This window comes from Triticum dicoccoides, chromosome 6B (genome assembly GCF_002162155.2).
Source record: "Triticum dicoccoides isolate Atlit2015 ecotype Zavitan chromosome 6B, WEW_v2.0, whole genome shotgun sequence".
Taxonomy (NCBI): Eukaryota; Viridiplantae; Streptophyta; class Magnoliopsida; order Poales; family Poaceae; genus Triticum; species Triticum dicoccoides.
In genome coordinates, this window is record NC_041391.1 from 403,227,688 (window position 1) to 403,248,518 (window position 20,831).

The window sequence follows — 20,831 nt, forward strand, 5'->3', positions numbered from 1 at the left end:
CACCCATCCTCACACTACGCCAGCCCGAGCACGCTTAACTTCTTAGTTTTATCCAACCCAGCACCAGCTCACTTAACATGCACTTATTGATATATCTATCATATCAATCATATTAAACCTTGCTGATGTCTAGGACTTTGTTCATGTTCATGAGTGTGATGAAATTTTGAACAAATAGTCCAAACTTCCAGGTCATATTATGTAACATATTTTGAAAAAAATTCCAAAAATTCTTTCTGTTACTAGTGGCGCACCTAGCAAATGGTGCGCCATTAGTAAGTTTGAAGTTTTTTCCATTTTCTCCCCTCTAGATCTTAAAAGCCCCGTAACTTTTATTCTGTTAGATTTTTGGAGATTCTAAAAATCTTCAACGGGGTTCCCCCGTTGAATTCGGATGTAACTTTTTGAATAGATGATTTTTCATATAAAAAACTTTTTAATCCGAGTTCGTATGCAAAAGTTATGCCCATTTTACTAAATTCCAGAGAGATTTTGCAAATAAAGTCGTAATTCAGACTTGTAAATTTTCCCAACAACTAGACCACATATCACATGGGAAACTTATTTTCTTTTATTTTTTGACATTTCCATCATTTTCTTTTATTTTTTTAAAACTGAAAAGGCGGTCCATGGGGGGGTGCATTTGGTGAAATTTTTGGCCACCTAGAAAGTTATGGTCTTTCGGGTCCATCCTGATGTTATGATCCTCTCAGCTGATGAGGGATGAAAATGAGTTTGAAATTACTATGTTTGAAATTTAGTAATGGTGCACCTTCACAAAGTGCGCCATTACTATGTGTATGACTTGGTCAAACCTTGGTCAAAGTTAGTAATGGCGCACTTTGTATAGGTGCACCATTACTAAGTTTGACATAGTAATGGCGCACCTATGCAAAGTGCGCCATTACTAAGATTGACCAAGGTTTGACCCAGTCATACACAAAGTAATGGCGCACTTTGTAAAGGTGCGCCATTACTATGTCAACTTAGTAATGGCGCACCTATACAAAGTGCACCATTACTATGTGTATGACTGGGTCAAACCTTGGTCAAACTTAGTAATGGCGCACCACACACCAGGTGCGCCATTAGTAATATGGCCATTAATGGTGTACCTATATCTGGTGGGCCACTGCTATATAGCAGTGGCGCACCACATACATGGTGCGCCATTAATGTCCATATTAGCTATAGCCGTTTTTCTAGTAGTGTTATCATTTTTATTTTTATTTTTCTTAGAAGGGACTAGGTGCATCAATATTGGTTCTCTGAGAATCTTGCTCAACTCTCTTAGGATGGCCCTCGGGATATAAAGGTTCCTGGGTCATTTTACCATGGATGCATGTTTACTAATAAGCTTAAGGTCACCTTTAACTCTAGACATATAATCACTCAAGTGTTCAACCATATAAGAATTGCGTTTCAGTTGTCTACCAACATAAGCATTGAAGTTCTCTTGTTTACCAATAAAATTATCAAACTCATCCAAGCACTGACTAGCAGACTTATTACGAGGAATATCAGCTTCATCAAATCTATAGAGAGAATTTACCTTTACTACCTGTGTCGGGTTATCAAGACCATGTATTTCTTCAATAGGTGGTAAATTCTTAACATCTTCAGCTTCAATACCTTTTTCTTTCATAGATATCTTTGCCTCTTGCATATCTTCAAGACTGAGAAATAGAATACCCCTTTTCTTCGGAGTTGGCTTAGGAGTTGGTTCAGGAAGTGTCCAATCATTATCATTGCTCAATATATTATTCAATAGGAGTTCAGCTTGCTCAATAGTTCTTTCCCTGAAAACACAACCAACACAACTATCCATGTGGTCTCTGGAAGCATCGGTTAGTCCATTATAAAAGGTATCAAGAATTTCATTTTTCTTGAGGATGATCAGGAAAAGCATTAAGTAATCGGAGAAGCCTCCCCCAAGCTTGTGGGAGACTCTCCTTTTCAATTTGCACAAAATTAAATATTTGCCTTAAGTCATCTTGTTTCTTATGACCGGGGAAATATTTTGCAAAGAAGTAATAAATCGTATCCTAGGGACTACACACACAACCAGGAGCAAGAGAATGAAACCATATCTTAGCATCACCCTTTAAAGAGAAAGTAAACAATTTAAGGATATAATAATAGCAAAATTTTTCCTCATGAATAAATAGGTTTGCTATATCATTCAATTTAGTAAGATGTGCCACAACAGTTTCAGATTCATAACCATAAAAAGGATGAGATTCAACCAAAGTGATTAACTCAGGATCAACAGAGAATTCATAATCCTTATCAGTAACACAAATAGGTGAAGTAGCAAAAGCGGGGTCATATTGCATTCTACCATTCAAAGACTTTTCTTTCAGCTTAGCTAATAGTTTCTTAAGATCATATCTATCATTGCAAGCAAGAAAGTTTCTAGAAGTTTCTTCATCCACAACATAACCCTCAGGTACAACAGGCAATTCATATCTAGGGGGAGAATCTTCATCATCACTTTCATTAATATCATTAGTTTCAATAATTTTATTCTCTCTAACCCTACCAAGTTGTTCATTAAGAAATTCACCTAATGACACATTATTATCAAGCATAGAAGTAGTATCATCATAAGCATCATGCATAGCAGAAGTGGCATCATTAATAACATGTGACATAATAGAATCAATAGCAGGTGTTGCAAGTTTACTCAAAACAAAAGGTGAATCAAGTGCAGAGCTAGAAGGTAGATCCTTACCTCCCCTCATAGTTGAGGGGAAAATCTTGGTTCTTTCATCTTTAAAATTACTCATAGTGATCAAAAGATATAAATCCCAAGTGACTCAGAGAAGACCTATACTCCCTGGTAACGGCGCCAGAAAAAGGTCTTCATAACCCACAAGTATAGGGGATCGCAATAGTTTTCGAGGATAGAGTATTCAACCCAAATTTATTGATTCGACACAAGGGGAGCCAAAGAATATTCTCAAGTATTAGCAGCTGAGTTGTCAATTCAACCACACCTGAAAGACTTAATATCTGCAGCAAAGTAGTATGGAAGTAACGGTAACGGAGAAGTAACTAAGAGAAGATCAATATGTGAAAAGCTCGTAGGCAATGGATCAATGATGGATAATTATGTCAGATGTAATTCCTCATGCAACAATTATAACAAAGGGTGACACAGAACTAGCTCCAGTTCATCAATATAATGTAGGCATGTATTCCGAATATAGTCATACGTGCTTATGGAAAATAACTTGCATGACATATTTTGTCCTACTCTCCCGTGGCAGCGGCGTCCTATTGGAAACTAAGGGATATTAAGGCCTCCTTTTAATAGAGTGGCGGACCAAAGCATTAGCACTTAGTGAATACATGAACTCCTCAAACTACGGTCATCACGAGGAAGTGTCCCGACTATTTTCATTCCGGGGTTTGCCGGATCATAACATGTAGTAGGTAACTATAACTTGCAAGATAGGATCACTAACTCACATATATTCATGAAAAGATAATAGGTTCAGATCTGAAATCATGGCACTCAGACCCTAGTGACAAGCATTAAGCATGGTAAAGTCATAGCAACATTAATCTTAGAACATAATGGATACTAGGGATCAAGCCCTAACAAAACTAGCTCGATTACATGGTAAATTTCATCCAACCCATCACCGTCCAGCAAGCCTACAATGGGATTACTCACACACGGCGGTGAGCATCATAAAATTGGTGATGGAGGATGGTTGATGATGACGATGGCGACGGATTCCCCTCTCCGGAGCCCCGAACAGCCTCCAGATCAGCCCTCCTGAGGAAGATTAGGGCTTGGTGGCGGCTCTAGATCGTAAAACGCGATGAATCCTTCTCTCATTATTTTCTCCCGGAACATGAATATATAGAGTTGGAGTTGAGGTCGGTGGAGGTCCAGGGGACCCACGAGATAGGGGGGAGCGCCCCAGGGGGTGGGTGCGCCCTGCACCCTCGTGGACAGGGTGTGGGTCCCCCTCTGTTGATTGTTTCGCCAATATTTTTTATTAATTCCAAAACATGACTTCGTGGAGTTTTAGGTCATTCCGAGAACTTCTATTTCTGCACAAAAATAACACCATGGCAATTCTGCTGAAGACATCATTAGTCCGGGTTAGTTGCATTCAAATCATGCAAGTTAGAGTCCAAAACAAGGGCAAAAGTGTTTGGAAAAGTAGATACATGGGAGACGTATCACTTCTCACAAATGGTGGGAGAGGCTTGCTAGACAAATGGAGGGCACGCCTGCAATATCAATAAGAGAGGGGATGACTGCCTGTCTATGCACATGCGTGTGAGAGACGGGTCAGGAGGCATGCATGAATGATGAGGGGGGATGCTATGGCTGTGGTAAGCAGACGTAACTACATAGAAAGATCAATCATCCTTTGTCAAAGAAAGAGGAGACATAACTTGAGAGGTACGTCGATCGATGCATGGGGAAAATAGTTAAAGTCGACCTAGGTATATGTAGGGAGATTGGTCGGTATACATGCATATATGTGTTAGAAGCAAATAAGGACTAGAGAGAAGGATAGAGAGAGATGGATGCAGCTAGGAGGTGGTGCAAGAGGCATAGTATATCGAGGAGAAAGGAGTGTGCAAGTACGAGATCGATGTAACGAGGGGCGGGAGTGAGGCATGGATGGTGAGAAGAGAAGAGGGAAGCTTGTGTTTGTGGTAGGCACACCAGTCTAGAGAGGCATATCAATCGGTGTGTGCCAGAAAGAGGGAGCTGGGGGCCTACACACCGTGGGTGAACGACCTAAAGTGAAAAGACGAATTTGCGCGATGGAGCTAGATAATGCTGAGGGGGTGAGAGGGAGGTGGGTGTGTGCATGCATGAGAGAAAGCTAGCGCTATCTACAAAGATAGGAGGATTGTGTGGGTGTAAAAGTCGAATAGAGATCATAATTCATTATAAAAGTGAATTCGGATATTTGAAGAATTTAGCATAGTCTTTTAAACCGACGCATGCGTGAATATATATAACGGTGGTACACATGGTGTATGAACATGTTATACTACATATAATATATAGAACATTTATTTGAATTTGTGATAATTTGTGGCTTTTGCAGCTTAGGGCTAAATACATGTCATAATGTAGGGGGCGCGGAACTATACTTTGTGTGATAAACACAGTGTACGTATGGAACATGGTTTAGATTATGATTATCTAGTTAGTACATCAAATGTACTATTATTTGGAATCAACATCAAGTGTATTCAAAGTTTTGAATTCGAGTTCATATAGTACACATAGTTCATGTCTATCTCTATAGTAATAATGTGGTGTGTTGTTAAGATAATACATGAATGATGGTTTAAGTTGGCAACAATCATGATTGCTGATTCTTATTCAAATAGAGAAAATAATGCAAATTTAGTTCGAATTGCAGCAGTAGTATAGACATTTGGAATGCACTAAAATGTTGGTATGAGTAGGTTACATGCATTATACAGCCAGCAAAAAAATTTAATTGGACATAACATGGATTCATAGCTTTGAATAGCATTTGTATAGTAAAACGAGACAAGACTGTCTCTTTGTGTGGTGTGAATAGTTTTTTTGTTTCTTTCGTTGAGGGAAGTGTGAATTGATTTGGTACGTACAATATTACACATTAGGCTTGTCCCTAAAAGTCAACCCTCGCCTTGTTATATCCCGAAAATTCAGATATCATGCTCCCAAAACTCGCGCCTTCACAACCCACGCCGTGCTATCCCGAAATTACAACGAGCGTGAAAACTCCCTCCAGCTGCCAAATCCCGACACGTGAAATCCCCCATCTAACCCTGAGCCGAAAGGGCCACTAGTTCAAATGGGTGGGGGTACTTTTGTAACACACCCTACATTTTGGAAAAGCACGTCCCAAAGTCATGGTTCCCCCTCCCATCGCCTCCTTTTCACCATTCAAAATCCTAGGCCACCATAACCTCTCTGCTCCAGACGCGAAACCCCACCCTCCTCTGTCCGCCACCTCACCGCTGCCCAGCGGGAGCCTCTTCCCCGACGATGTCGTCCACCGCAACAACTCGACGTCCCTCATCCACCTTGCCGGCCGAGGATATGTCATCGATCACGTCGTGCCACTGGTTCAGCCGCCCCGTCCTCCACTTCCAAGGAGCTGCTCTGACGATGATATCATCTATCGCAGCTGCTCCATCCCCACAGCGCCACCTTAACCCACTCCACCGAAACCGCAGCATCCTCACCGACTCCTCACCCGAAGCCGAGGCCTACTAGGCGCCACCAAAGAGGTTGTACACTCATCGCATCGCACCTTCTCCTTAACACGACCTCCCGGTGCCGATGGTGCTCCATCCCGCACCCCCATGGCGCGGCTACGTCGAAGTCGGCGCCGCGGGCGACATATCCATGGCGGCTCTCCCCTAGTGCGAGGCCCCTTTGGCGGCGGTGGCGGAGGCCATACCAGGTGGATCTGCTGCTGTTGTTCTGGTTCTAGCTCGCTCGCTCGCTCTGCTGCTACTCCGGCTCTCGCTCGCTTGCTCGTGCTGCTGCTCTACTCTCCCCCTCACTCGTGTTGCTACTCTACTCTTGCTCTCGCTCATGCTGCTGATGCTGGTACACGGGCTGCTGCAGCTACACGAGTTGCTGCTCTGGCTCTAGTTCTCGCTGCTCCTCCAGGCGCTGCTGCTCCGGCTGCTATCTGCTACTGTGTTCCCCGTCGATCGCCTGTTGATTTAGATCAATGTTTCTCTACTACTAGTGCTCGAGAGGCCTAAACTACATGTGAAGTTCCTCTTTGCTACCAGTGTGTTCATTTTCGACAGTAACATTCAGATTCCACACTAAATTTTAGTTTCGACAGTTAAGTCGAGAGTCAACAGTTTTTACCTCATCTGTTGTAATCAGGTGTTTTTTGGTGAAGTATATTTTACATCTATCACTTTTTGGTATGTATTTTACATCATCTGTTGGAGATGCTATTAGAATGCCACTTGAGATTACGATGTCTGTCTTGTACTGCTTCAACCTCGATGTCTTACGGCACGCCGGAGCTGCTCCAACAATGGAACCATCCATCACAGCGGAGCAATGCCCTGGACGCCGTCTACAGATTCCTCAAATCTTCCTCCACACCTCCGATAGCCACCTCTGCCTCAACTTCTTCAGCGACCAATGCAATGATGTCGAGGCTGACACAGCTATGACAAAGAGGTTGTACACTTGTCGCATCACTTATTACTCTACATTCATGTCGATCCATTAGTGCTATTTTGGTTCAAAGGAAAAACTGAAGGAAAAACATTGAAATAGGAAATGTTCCTACGGCACCCTACTATTCAATTATTCATGCATTTTATTGAAATGAATGGAGCAAAACATCCACATGGACCAACTTTTCAAAATCCTATGCATGAAAACAAGTCCAAGTGCACTAGTGGCAGAATAACATTCTAACTATACACACTTTCATATGGTTTCACTTTAATTTGGCCATGTTTCTTTGCATTCCTCTGCTCTTCCAATTCCCGTGAACCAAACATCCAAGTTGACAGAAATCATGTGTTTACAAATGCTCTGTTTCCCACGTGCATTCTGTTATGGCGCTGCAAGAAGGAGGGTGCGAGAGGGCCGGCGGGGGGCCTTTTGCCCATGGCCGGGCAAGATGGAAGGGATTTCCTTCTTCAATTCTTGCTTGATTAGATTGATACATCTCCTCTCTTTATATAGAGAGGTTTACCTGACTCCCAAGCAAGGCTTACTTGACCCCTAAGCAAGCGACCCTTATCTCTAATTAACCGTAAGACTAACGGGCTATACTGCCAGCCAGGCCCATTAGGCCCATTACGTACTCTAACACTACACCCCACCTGGACATGCAGCTTGTCCTTGAGCTGCAGCCTAACCAACTTATAACCATGATGTCGGATATCGGGTTCCGGCAAAACCCTTAAGGTTCAAACTCTAGGGTGCGCATGAAGATCTTCTCCCTACCGATCCACGCCCCAAAAGCCTCGTCGCAAATCTAAGCTACACAATGAACAACACAAGGGACACAAGGTTTATACTGGTTCGGGCCACCGTTGTGGTGTAATACCCTAATCCAGTGTGTGGTGTGGTGGATTGCCTCTGGGGCTGATGATGAATAGTATAGAGGAAGAACAGCCTCGCGAGAGGTGTTCTTGAGCTGGTGTGGTGCTCTACTTGGGATGGATGTGATAAGCTCTATTAGCTGTAGGTCAGATCTCTCACCCTTCTACGGTGGTGGCTATCTCTATTTATAGGGGCCCTGGTCCTCTTCCCGAATATTGAGCGGGAAGGGAGCCAACAACGACCATTTTGAAGGGGAACAGCTAGTACAAGCTATCCTGACTAAAGTTGGTATTCGACTGCCAAAGGCACTGGTGATGACGCTGTCTTGGGCTCCATGGTGACCTCCGTGCTGACGTCCTGCTATTCGTGGTCTCATTGCACTGATATGGAAACATTTGCCTGATGCCTCGGTACTCCGCGCCTGCGCTTGCCCCCTTTGCACCAAAGAGGAAATGAGGACACTGCGCGGGCTGGTGCCCGCCTGGTCTCGATCTTCATGGCTTGCGTCACGAGCACCTCGCGAGGTACTCCTTGCCTTGATCTCTCTGCCTCCTCGCGAGCCTGCCTGGTGAGGCTGCCCCTGAGGAAGCCTTGCATCGTCCGCCTCGTGAGGCTTGGCCGCTCGCGAGGGTCTTGAACTTGGGTTGATGAAGACGCGCCGTATTGGGCATATGCTTGAGCCACGCCGCAGGCCGCAGGCAAGCAAGTCTGGGGACCCCTACCCCCCCCCACCATTCCCAAAACACCGACAGTAGCCCCCAGGCCCAAGGCGCGCTCGGACTTGGCTTAGTGGCAAAGCCAAAGGGCAAGTGCGGAGCACCGCGGGCCCCAACAGCCTGTTGCCTTGGTCGCCGCGTGGCGGTTGATTGGACGTGGGCGTCTCCGCTTCCCCACGCTGCCTCGGCAACTGCCCAACTGACAAAAGGCTGGCCTGGGTTAGGCTTACCTTCATTGCTCTCATTCACCTTGCTTCAGATCCCCTTTCTGGCTCCTACTCTCTTGCTTCCGAAATCTCCAGATCTGCCTCATTCTTCCTCCTCCAGCGAGCGATGGCGCCCCGCAAGGCCATGGCCGAGGCTCCACTGGGCTGGTACTCACTGGCCCCGGATCCCCCCAACATGACAGAGAAGAATCTCGCCTCTACGCGCTTGATGACGGCGGCGTGGGGCAACGAGATGGGGGAGACTGTGGTCCGAGCCGGCTCCGCACAGCCGGAGGCCAAGGGGAGCACCTTTTACCCCTTCTTCATGAGCACCGTCATTGTCGGCCTCGTGCCTCCCTTCTTCGAGTTTTTCTACGCCGTCCTCCGCCATTATAGGTTACAGGCCCTTCACCTCCATCCCAACTCCATTCTACTCCTGTTCATTTTCGCCTACTACTGCGAGGCGCACGTCGGAGTGATGCCTTCTGTGGCCTTGCTGTGCAACTTCTTCTCCCTCCGAGTCATTGGCAGCCATACCTCGGTGTGCGCTGGCTTTGTTGCATACTCCAAAGCCAACGTGATCTTGAAGGCCGTGAAGAGGGTCGATGGCTTCCGGAGCAAATGGGTCATGCTGGATGTCGAATGCATCCACTCTCGGTTGGTGCTGCCCATGGAGCAGCCCCAGGCTGATGAGGGGTGGTCCCGTGCGAAGCTTGACGACTGACGGGCGAAGTTGGTGCTGGAGAAGATGAAAGCCGACCTGAGGCCAGGCAACATGAAGGCGGTGAAGCTGACCGAGGCCACGCTCCTGAGGGAGTTCCTGGCGCAGCGGGTGGCTCCGCTTCAGGCGCACTCGTGCCCATTGTGGAGGCTTGGAGATGCGGACGACGATCTTCGCCTAAGCTCGGAGGCCCTGTCTGATGAGGATCTGGCCGCAGCTCTCTGCTTCCTGGTTGGAGAGGACGTGGAAAGTCTGGAGGGCGCTCTTGTCCCCTTGTTCCTCCGCGACAACTGGTAACAGGTGGTGGACGCCATGCCCACCTTTGATGGGAGCGGTCTGGTGCCGGAGGTGCCTCCTGAGGGCCAGGAAGCGGCGGTGCCGGTGGAATTGTCTTCCGATGATTCCTGCGAAGGAGAGAAGGAAGACAAGGAAGAAGAGGAGCGCGACTCGGAGGCGACCACTGAGGGGACTGGGGAGACTTCCCCCTGGTGCAGGGCCAACCTCCTCCGCACCCTGCCGGACGACGATGAGACCGACACCAGGCGAGGGGGAGAGGACCCGCCCGTGATCCTGAAGAAGGATAGGTCGAGGCTGATCTCCCGAGGGGCTACCCCGGCTCAGGCACTGCCCGAAGCCAGTTCCATCCCTTCTGGTGCGCCTTCCTCTGCCTATGGACCTCCTGAGGCTGCACCCCGCAAGAGGCTCTTGGGCTTTAGGCTCGGCAGGAGACCGCCGGAACACGCCGCGATTGACCAGTAGGTGCTCAAACCCCATCTTGTTCTCGCTTTTGCCGCTGAGGCTTGACGTTCTCCGTCACTTGGGTAGGCTGCCGCCTGCAGCGAAGAAGCTGAAGGGAGACACGGTTGTTGGATGTTGGGTTCCGGTAGACCCTTAAGGTTCGATATCTGGGGTGCGCACGAAGATCTTCCCCCTACCGATTCACGTCCGATCGCCTCGCGAGAATCTAAGCTAAAACGATGAACAACACGAGGGACACAAGATTTATACTGGTTCAGGCCACCGTTGTGGTGTAATACCCTACTCTAGTGTGTGGTGTGGTGGATTGCCTTAGGGGCTAATGATGAACATTACAAAGGATGAACAGCCTTGCGAGAGGTGTTCTTGAGCTGGTGCGATGAACTGCTCAGGCGAGTTCGATCGCCTATGGTTCTAATGTGCACTTCATCCGGTCTCCCCTTTCTCTGTGGTGGCTAGTCCTATTTATATAGGCCCTGGTCCTTTTCCCAAATATTGAGCGGGAAGGGCGCCAACAACGGCCATTTCGAAGGGGAACATCTAGTACAAGTTATCCGGACTAAAGTTGGTCTTCGGCTGCCAAAGGCACTGGCGATTACGCCGTCCTAGGCTCCACGGTGACCTCCATCCTGCCGCTCTGCTGGTCTTGGTCTCGTTGCACCGAAATGGCAAACTTTGCCTGATGCCTCGGTACTCCATGCCTGTGCTTGCCCCCTTTGCACCAAAGAGGAAACAAGGAGACTGTGTAGGCCGGCGCCCGCCTGGTCTCGATCGTCATGGCTTGCGTCATTGAAAGCACAAGTGCTCCCTAGGTGGTTTTGGTAATTAATGTCAACATATCTCTTGTTGGACTAACACTTTTATCTAGTATGTTTCAGATAAGTTCAACATTGGAGTGGTATGGACTAAAGGATGTGGGAACTCCTTCAATATGCTAAGGACAAAGGATTGGCTCAAGCTTCAAGCTCAAGACTCTTGATTTTACATTTTAGTGATCCAAGATCATATTGAGTCTATTGGAAAAGCCAATACTATCAAGGAGGGATGAGGTGTTGCTTAATGAGTTTCTTGCTCCACAGTGCTTAGTGATATGCTCCAAAACCCTCAACTACTTTCCCACTTCCACACATATGTCCTAAACCTACAGTCAAACTCGGCCCCACTAATTCTTTCTATCCGGCGCCACCGAGTTTGGATGTCATAGCCACTGCCACAAACCCTAGGCAAATCGGTCTCACCGATAGGGATCTCGGTCTCACCAAGATGGGATTGTAATCTCTCTGTGTATGTCCATTACCAAAATCGGTCTCACCGAGTTTGAGCAATCGGTACTACCGAGATTACAATGCAAACTTCCTGGTTGACTCATAACCAAAATCGGTCCCACCGAGTTTGTGTAATCGGTCCAATCGAGTTTGCCTAACCAACTCTCTGGTTAGCTAATTACCAAAATCGGTCCAACCGAGTTTGTGTAATCAGTCTCACCGAGATTACGTTATGCCCTAACCCTAACCATATCGGTCCTACCGAGTTGCATTTCGGTCCCACCAAAAATCCTAACGGTCACTAGGTTTACTAAATCGGTCTGACCGAGTCTGTTGAATCGGTCCCACTGAGTTTGGTAAATTGTGTGTAACGGTTAGATTTTATGTGGAGGCTATATATGCCCCTCCTACTCCTCTTCATTCGTGGAGAGAGCCATCAGAACAAACCTACACTTCCAACTTATCATTTCTGAGAGAGAACTACCTACTCATGTGTTGAGGCCAAGATATTCCATTCCTACCATATGAATCTTGATCTCTAGCCTTCCCCAAGTTGCTTTCCACTCAAATCTTCTTTCCACCAGATCCAAATCCTATGAGAGAGAGTTGAGTGTTGGGGAGACTATCATTTGAAGCACAAGAGCAAGGAGTTCATCATCAATGCACCATTTGTTACTTCTAGGAGAGTGGTGTCTCCTAGATTGGCTAGGTGTCACTTGGGAGCCTCCGACAAGATTGTGGAGTTGAACCAAGGAGTTTGTAAGGGCAAGGAGATCGCCTACTTCGTGAAGATCTACCGCTAGTGAGGCAAGTCCTTCGTGGGCGACGACCATGGTGGGATAGACAAGGTTGCTTCTTCGTGGACCCTTCCTGGCTGGAGCCCTCCGTGGACTCGCGCAACCTTTACCCTTCGTGGGTTGAAGTCTCCATCAACATGGATGTACGATAGCACCACCTATCAGAACCACGCCAAAAACATCCGTGTCTCCAATTGCGTTTGAATTCTCAAATCCCTTCCCTTTACATTCTTGCAAGTTGCATGCTTTACTTTCCGCTGCTCATATACTCTTTGCATGCTTGCTTGTTATGTATTGTGAATGTTAAACTTGTGCCTAAACTCCACTTAAACTTTAAGAACTTAAAAACTGCTACTTTGTCACTTAGTGTCTAATCACCCCCCCTCTAGACACCTCTTCTCAAGGTCCTACAAGTGGTATCAGAGCATTTGTCTCCATTGCCTTGGTTTAATCACCATTGGAGGAAGATGGATGAGTCTACTTTGGGGATTCTTAGACATAGAGTGCCTATTCATGATGGAGAGTATTTTCATGAGTGGAAAAATCAGATGCTTGTAATCTTCAATCAATATCATTTGAACAAGTACATTGCTAGCCCTTGTGCACCTCATGTTGATCCTATGCATCCTACCCTTGATGAGTCGATTGATATGATCCGCAATCTTAGAACCGCCGAACTTATCACTAGAGGATTGCCTAGAAACTTGATTGGATGTTTGCCTACTCTTAAGTGTGCCTACACTATATGGAAATTTCTTGAGGAACGATTTCCAGATTATTCCTTGAAAAATCTTGATGAAATTCTCCATAAGTCTATTGCCTTGAGTAAGATGAATACTAGTGATCCTAGGTTTGGTGATCATCTATTTGAGCTTACAAATCTTATGCGTGCCAAAGGAAATGTTGGAATTATTAGTGATATTATTTCCGAAGCTATAAAAATTCATAAGAAGGATCATTGTCAAACTCACTCTAACGAATTACCCTCTCTAGGATTTGATCCACCACATGACGATGTTGAACATGGATACTATGATGAGGATGATGATAGTGACTTCGATCTTGATGATGCAATGAGACATTTTGGTCTTATGGCAAATCTTCGGGGATATATGTTAGGAGGAAAGGAATGGGTTCTTGATAGTGGATGTACCGATCACATGACCGGAGATAAAGACATGTTTCGTGAGCTTGCTGAAAATGATAGTCCTCGAAAGTATGTCACCTTTGGTGACAACTCAAAGGGTAAGGTGGTTGGCCTCGGTAAGGTGGCCATATCACATGATAGCTCCATACAAAATGTCATGCTTGTTGAATCTCTTGGATACAACTTACTTTCAGTATCTAGACTTGCTGATTTTGGTTTCAATGTCTTATTTACTAAAGTTGATTGCCAAGTGTTTCGTCGAGACAATCATAAAATGGTCTTTACTGGTGTGCGTAGAGGTGAGCTATACATTGTTGATTTCACTAAAAAGGCTCAACCTAAAACTTGCTTCATTGCTAAATCCTCAAAAGGTTGGTTATGGCATTGACGATTAGGTCATGTTGGTATGCGAAACCTTGACAAGCTTATTAAGGGACATCATATCCTTGGAGTTAATGATGTCATATTTGATAAGGATTGACTTTGCAGTGCTTGTCAAGCAGGTAAACAGGTTGGAGGAAGGCATCCCGTGAAGAACATCATGACCACAAGGAGGCCACTCGAGCTACTTCACATGTATCTTTTTGGTCCCAACTCTTACAAGAGTCTCGATGGAAATTCTTTTGGTCTAGTTATAGTTGATGATTTTTCCAGATTTACATGGGTGTTCTTTCTCGATGATAAATTGCAGCTTCAAAAGATCTTCAAAAACTTCGCTAGGAAGGCCCAAAATCAATTTGAAGTGAAGATCAAGAAGGTTCGCAGCGACAACAGAACGAAGTTCAAGAACGCAAATGTGGACACCTTTCTTGACGAAGAAGGGATTTCACACGAGTTCTCGGCTACGTACACACCTCAAAAAATGGAGTTGTTGAGAGGAAGAACCGTAGGTGAAGGAGAGTACCTCATCTGTCCAAGTGGATGCTTCTACTTCACGACAAGGTGAACCAAGAATTGATACGGAAGCATCCACAAGTGGGACACACCAAGATGAAGAAAACGAGGAAGTGCATCAAGATGAACGTCAACAACCTCCTTCTCCACCACGACAAGAGAACGACAACGCCAACAATGAAGAAGGCTAAGAAGAAGAACAAGATGAAGAAGAAGTTCAACCAAGATCCAAGCAAAGGCTTTCACGAGTTCGAGAAAGAATTGCTAAAGACCATCCCGTCGAGCAAATCTACAATGATATTCAAACCGGGAGAATCACTCGCTCTAAAACTTGTTTAGCTAACTTTTGTGAAAACTATTCTTTCATCTCTAGCATTGAACCTATGAAGGTTGAAGAAGCATTGGAAGATCCGGATTGGATAAATGCTATGCATGAAGAGCTACACAACTTTGAAAGGAACCAAGTGTGGTCATTGGTTGAGAAGCCCGACAACAACCACAACATCATCTGTACCAAATGGGTGTTTCGCAACAAGCAAGATGAAGATGGACAAGTAGTTCGCAACAAAGCATGTCTCGTCGCGCAAGGTTACACTCAAGTCGAAGGTATGGACTATGGTGAGACTTATGTTCCCGTTGCTAGACTTGAGTCCATTCGCATCTTACTTTCCTATGCTAATCATCATGATATCACCTTGTACCAAATGGACATTAAAAGTGCTTTTCTATATGGTGAAATAGAGGAGGAAGTTTATGTTAAGCAACCTCCCAGCTTTGTCAATCCTAAGAAACCCAATCATGTTTACAAACTTCACAAAGCTCTTTATGGTCTTAAACAAGCTCCTAGAGCGTGGTATAAATGCTTGACCAAGTTCCTTATTGAAAAAGGCTTTGAAATTGGGAAAATTGATTCAACACTTTTTACTAAAAGAGTTAATGGAGAACTATTTGTGTGCCAAATTTATGTTGATGATATTATATTTGGTTCAACTAACCCTCATTTTAGTGAAAAGTTTTGGAAGCTAATGTCAGAGAAGTTTGAGATGTCTATGATGAGTGAACTCAAATTCTTTCTTGGTTTGCAAATCAAGCAAACTAAGGAAGGTACCTTTGTTTCTCAAATGAAGTACACCAAGGACTTATTCAAGAAGTTCAATATGCAAGAATCCAAAGGTATGTCTACACCCATGCCTACTAGTGGACATCTTGATTTGACCAAAGATGGTGAACCGATTGATCAAAAGGTTTATCACTCTATGATTGGTTCATTTTTATATCTATGTGCTTCACGTCCCGATATCATGCTAAGTGTGTGCATGTGTGCACGATATCAAGCTGCTCCTAAAGAATGTCATCTTAAGGCCGTGAAAAGGATAGTGAGATACTTAATCCATACACCAAATTTTGGCATTTGGTATCCTAAGAGGGCCTCTTTCGATCTTGTTGGCTACTCTGACTCGGACTCTGCCGGAGACAAGGTTGATAATCCACTTCGGGTACTTGTCAATTTCTTGGTAGATCTCTTGTGTCTTGGTCCTCCAAGAAACAAAACTCGGTATACTTATCCACTGCCGAAGCAGAATACATTGCCGCTGGTTCATGTTCTGCTCAATTACTTTGGATGACCCAAACTCTTAAAGATTATGGGATATATGTGAAACATGTTCCATTGCTTTGTGACAATGAAAGTGCTATCAAAATTGGACATAATCCCGTACAACATTCTCGAACTAAGCATATTGAAGTTCGTCATCATTTCATTCGAGATCATGTTGCTAAGGGTGACATTGATCTTAAGCATGTTCGCACCGAAAAGCAATTAGCGGATATATTCACTAAACCTCTTGATGAGAAAGTGTTTTGCAGGTTAAGAGGAGAATTGAACATCATTGATGCTTCAAACTTGGAGTAGAAACTCCATTGGATACATGCACAACATGAGCTTATGACTAATCCTTGATATCTCTCTTATGATGAAAATCTTATGTCCTAGATATATTTGTATCTTGCATGTTATCTAACCCATGTAGGTACTTGGATGAATCTAATTCCATGAGGTTGTAACCTACTCATATCTTGAGCAATCTCTACATCACCAAGTCTCTAAACTAAGGTGGTTGAAGCCAAGGAAGCACGAAACCATTCAAACATATCCTTTGACAAATTCTATGTTGAGCTTCATGATTGTCATTTTTGGATACACAAGTGCTCTTCCTTGCAAGAACTAACCCATGTAGGTAGATGGACTCAAATTCCAAGTGGTGCCCCAAATTCTTGATGAGCTACATCAACCTTGAGAAACCCACACAAGTTCAAATACATAGACAACACCACCAACCAAGGTATGTTATTCCATCTTAGAGAAGCTTTACTCCAAGTCATGAGCTAAAGCAACTTGACAAGATGTGAATACATCAAGATGCTTAAACGAAAAATGGCAACCCCATTTTGAGCTTAAATGATGAATATGACCTATGATCAAGTGATCTCACTTGACTCCTAAGTCAATATACTCTAACATTGGTGACTTTGTCGCCGACCATCTCTAGATGAAGTTCACTTGTGTTCTTTTCTGTGTTTTTGCATTTGACTCATGCATATCTGTTTCCCCTTTAAAAAAATTTATCTAGATTTCTTTCTGTTTGCTCTGCATTTTTCTACATCCAATTCATTGCATATCTTTCAGTAAATTCCTTGCAAATATTTGTGAGATCTTACTAGTCTAGTGAGCTGCGGTGACAAGTGTTTTCTCTGCGATGAACTCGGTTCCACCGGTTTGTTGTTTTTGGTCCAACCGAATCCTTTCGGTACAACCAAAGCATACCACTCGGTGCCACTGATTTCACAACGGGAAAAATAGTTTACCACTTATTCCTTGATTCCTCTGATCCAGCTCCACTCAATGAATGTTGTCCTCTACAAGCATCACATTTTTATCATTGCTTTGTGCTGTGACTCAAGGACCAAACCCATTCAACAGATTCCAGAAAACCCTTCTTGGAAATTGATGTCAAAGGGTGAGAGAGAGATCACATCAAAGCTTATCATTTAGAGAGAGATCACATCAGAGAAAGAGTATATCACCTCCTCAGGGGGAGAGAGATCCTCAGGGGGAGAGAGAGATCTCCAGGGGGAGAGAATACTTAAGTAGAAAGTATTTCTCAAGGATCCCAAATGCTTGGTGTTCAAGAGGAGAGATGCCACATGTCTTCTTGAGGGGAGAAACATGTTCATATGATCTTTTGTGCTTATTTGCATTAGTTTGCATTAGCTCTGTTCATTTATATCGTTCAGCTCTGATTTTCTGTTCCCTATCTTCTCCCAGTATCCTATGCTAGATTCAGGGGGAGCAAGACTACTAAGGGAAAGAAATCATTTAAATTAATTGCATATCTTTACTCTAGGGGACATGTCTAATCCAATGTAGTACTTAGTACTCACTCTCTACATGTCATCCCAGTCTTGGTACTCTTGTGGTTTCTTCTGTTTGCTCTAGCTAGTAGATGTACCTGTGTTATCTAACCTTGTTTGCACAGGTTCATTCCATCCTAAGCCAACTCAAGACTACAAGGTAAGTATACGCATCACAATCATGTGTATGAGGAATTCTTGCGGATGTACATACTGTTTGCAAGAAGGACTCATGAGCATGAAGGTATTTTCTTTAATATTCTTTGCTCTGATGCATATGGCCAAGATACATGTAGCACATTGCCTACTCTATCATGGTTATGCTATCACATGCTTCTATATTCCATATTCACATGATTGCATATATGTAGGGGGAGCCTATGCTTGTTACATGTCTTTCCAAAGCTTTACTTGCCATTCTTTATATCTTTATCTAAAGCTTTGATGTATGTTGTCATCAATTACCAAAAAGGGGGAGATTGAAAGCACAAGTGCTCCCTAGGTGGTTTTGGTAATTAGTGTCAACATATCTCTTGTTGGACTAACACTTTTATCTAGTGTGTTTCAGATAAGTTCAACATTGGAGTGGCATGGACTAAAGGATGTGGGAACTCCTTCAAGATGCTAAGGACAAAGGATTGGCTCAAGCTTCAAGCTCAAGACTCTTCATTTTACATTTTAGTGATCCAAGATCACATTGAGTATATAGGAAAAGACAATACTATCAAGGAGGGATGAGGTGTTGCTTAATGAGTTTCTTGCTCCACAGTGCTTAGTGATATGCTCCAAAACCCTCAACTACTTTCCCACTTCCAAACATATGTCCTAAACCTAAAGTCAAACTCGGCCCCACTAATTCTTTCTATCCGGCGCCACCGAGTTTGGATGTCATAGCCACTGCCACAAACCCTAGGCAAATCGGTCTCACCGATAGGGATCTCGATCTCACCGAGATGGGATTGTAATCTCTCTGTGTATGTCCATTACCAAAATCGGTCTCACTGAGTTTGAGCAATCAATACTACCGTGATTACAATGCAAACTTCCTGGTTGACTCATAACCAAAATCGGTCCCACCGAGTTTGTGTAATCGGTGCAACCAAGTTTGCGTGACCAACTCTTTGGTTAGCTAATTACCAAAATCGGTCCAACCGAGTTTGTGTAATCGGTCTCACCGAGATTACGTTATGCCCTAACCCTAACCATATGGGTCCTACCGAGTTGCATTTCGGTCCCACCGAAAATCACAACGGTCACTAGGTTTACTAAATCGGTCCGACCGAGTTTGTTTAATCGGTCCCACCGAGTTTGGTAAATTGTGTGTAATGGTTAGATTTTGTGTGGAGGCTATATATACCCCTCCACCTCCTCTTCATTCATGGAGAGAGCCATCAGAACAAACCTACACTTCCAACTTATCATTTCTGAGAGAGAACTACCTACTCATGTGTTGAGGCCAAGATATTCCATTCCTACCATATGAATCTTGATCTCTAGCCTTCCCCAAGTTGCTTTCCACTCAAATCTTCTTTCCACCAGATCCAAATCCTATGAGAGAGAGTTGAGTGTTGGGGAGACTATCATTTGAAGCACAAGAGCAAGGAGTTCATCATCAATGCATTACTTCTTGGAGAGTGGTGTCTCCTAGATTGGCTAGGTGTCACTTGGGAGCCCCCGACAAGATTGTGGAGTTGAACCAAGGAGTTTGTAAGGGCAAGGAGATCGCCTACTTCGTGAAGATCTACCGCTAGTGAGGCAAGTCCTTCGTGGGCGACGACCATGGTGGAATAGACAAGGTTGCTTCTTCGTGGACCCTTCGTGGGTGGAGCCCTCCGTGGACTCGCGCAACCATTACCCTTCGTGGGTTGAAGTCTCCATCAACGTAGATGTACGACAGCACCACCTATCGAAACCACGCCAAAAACATCCGTGTCTCCAATTGTGTTTGAATTCTCAAAACCCTTCCCTTTACATTCTTGCAAGTTGCATGCTTTACTTTCCGCTGCTCATATACTCTTTGCATGCTTTCTTGTTATGTATTGTGAATGTTAAACTTGTGCCTAAACTCCACTTAAACTTTAAGAACTTAAAAATTGCTACTTTGTCACTTAGTGTCTAATCACCCCCTCTAGACACCTCTTCTCAAGGTCATACAGTCATGAGCACCTCGCGAGGTACCCTGCCTTGATATCTCCGCCTCCTCGCCAGCCTGCCTGGCGAGGCCATTCCTGAGGAAGCCTTGTGTCATCTGCCCCCCGAGGCTTGGCCCCTCGCAAGGGTTTTGAGTCTTGCGCTGATGAAGATGGGTCGTACTGGGCCACCACTCGAGCCACACCACAGGCCGAAGGCAGGCAAGTCTGGCGACACCCGTTCCCAGAACGCCGATAGTAGCCACCAGGACCAAGGCGCGCTCGGACTTGGCTTAGCGGAGAGCGAAGGGGCAAGTGCAGAGCGCCGCGGGCCCCATCAGCCTGCGGCCTTGGGCGCCGCGTCGCGGTTGATTGGACGTGGGCGCCTCCGCTTCCCCATGCTGCCTCAGCAACTGCTCGACTTGACAAGTCCCTACATGCACAAATGGGTCATGATTACCTGTGATCGTGGAGGCTGACGGTTGGCCTCGTCCGGACTATAAGTACGAATGGGCGAGAGCCCCCGCAGTCCATCTCTTCCTGCTTCTCCCCTTCTTCTTCCTCCTCGCCCTTGCTCCACCTTACTCCAATGGCGCTGATCCGCCGGTTTTCTGCGGAAGAGAAGGGAAAGGCCCCCCGAGAGGGTCCCGACCCGCTTCCGCCAAAGAAACGGCCTGTCCCCGGCCGCTGCGGCGCGGTCACATGGCAGGAGACGTCG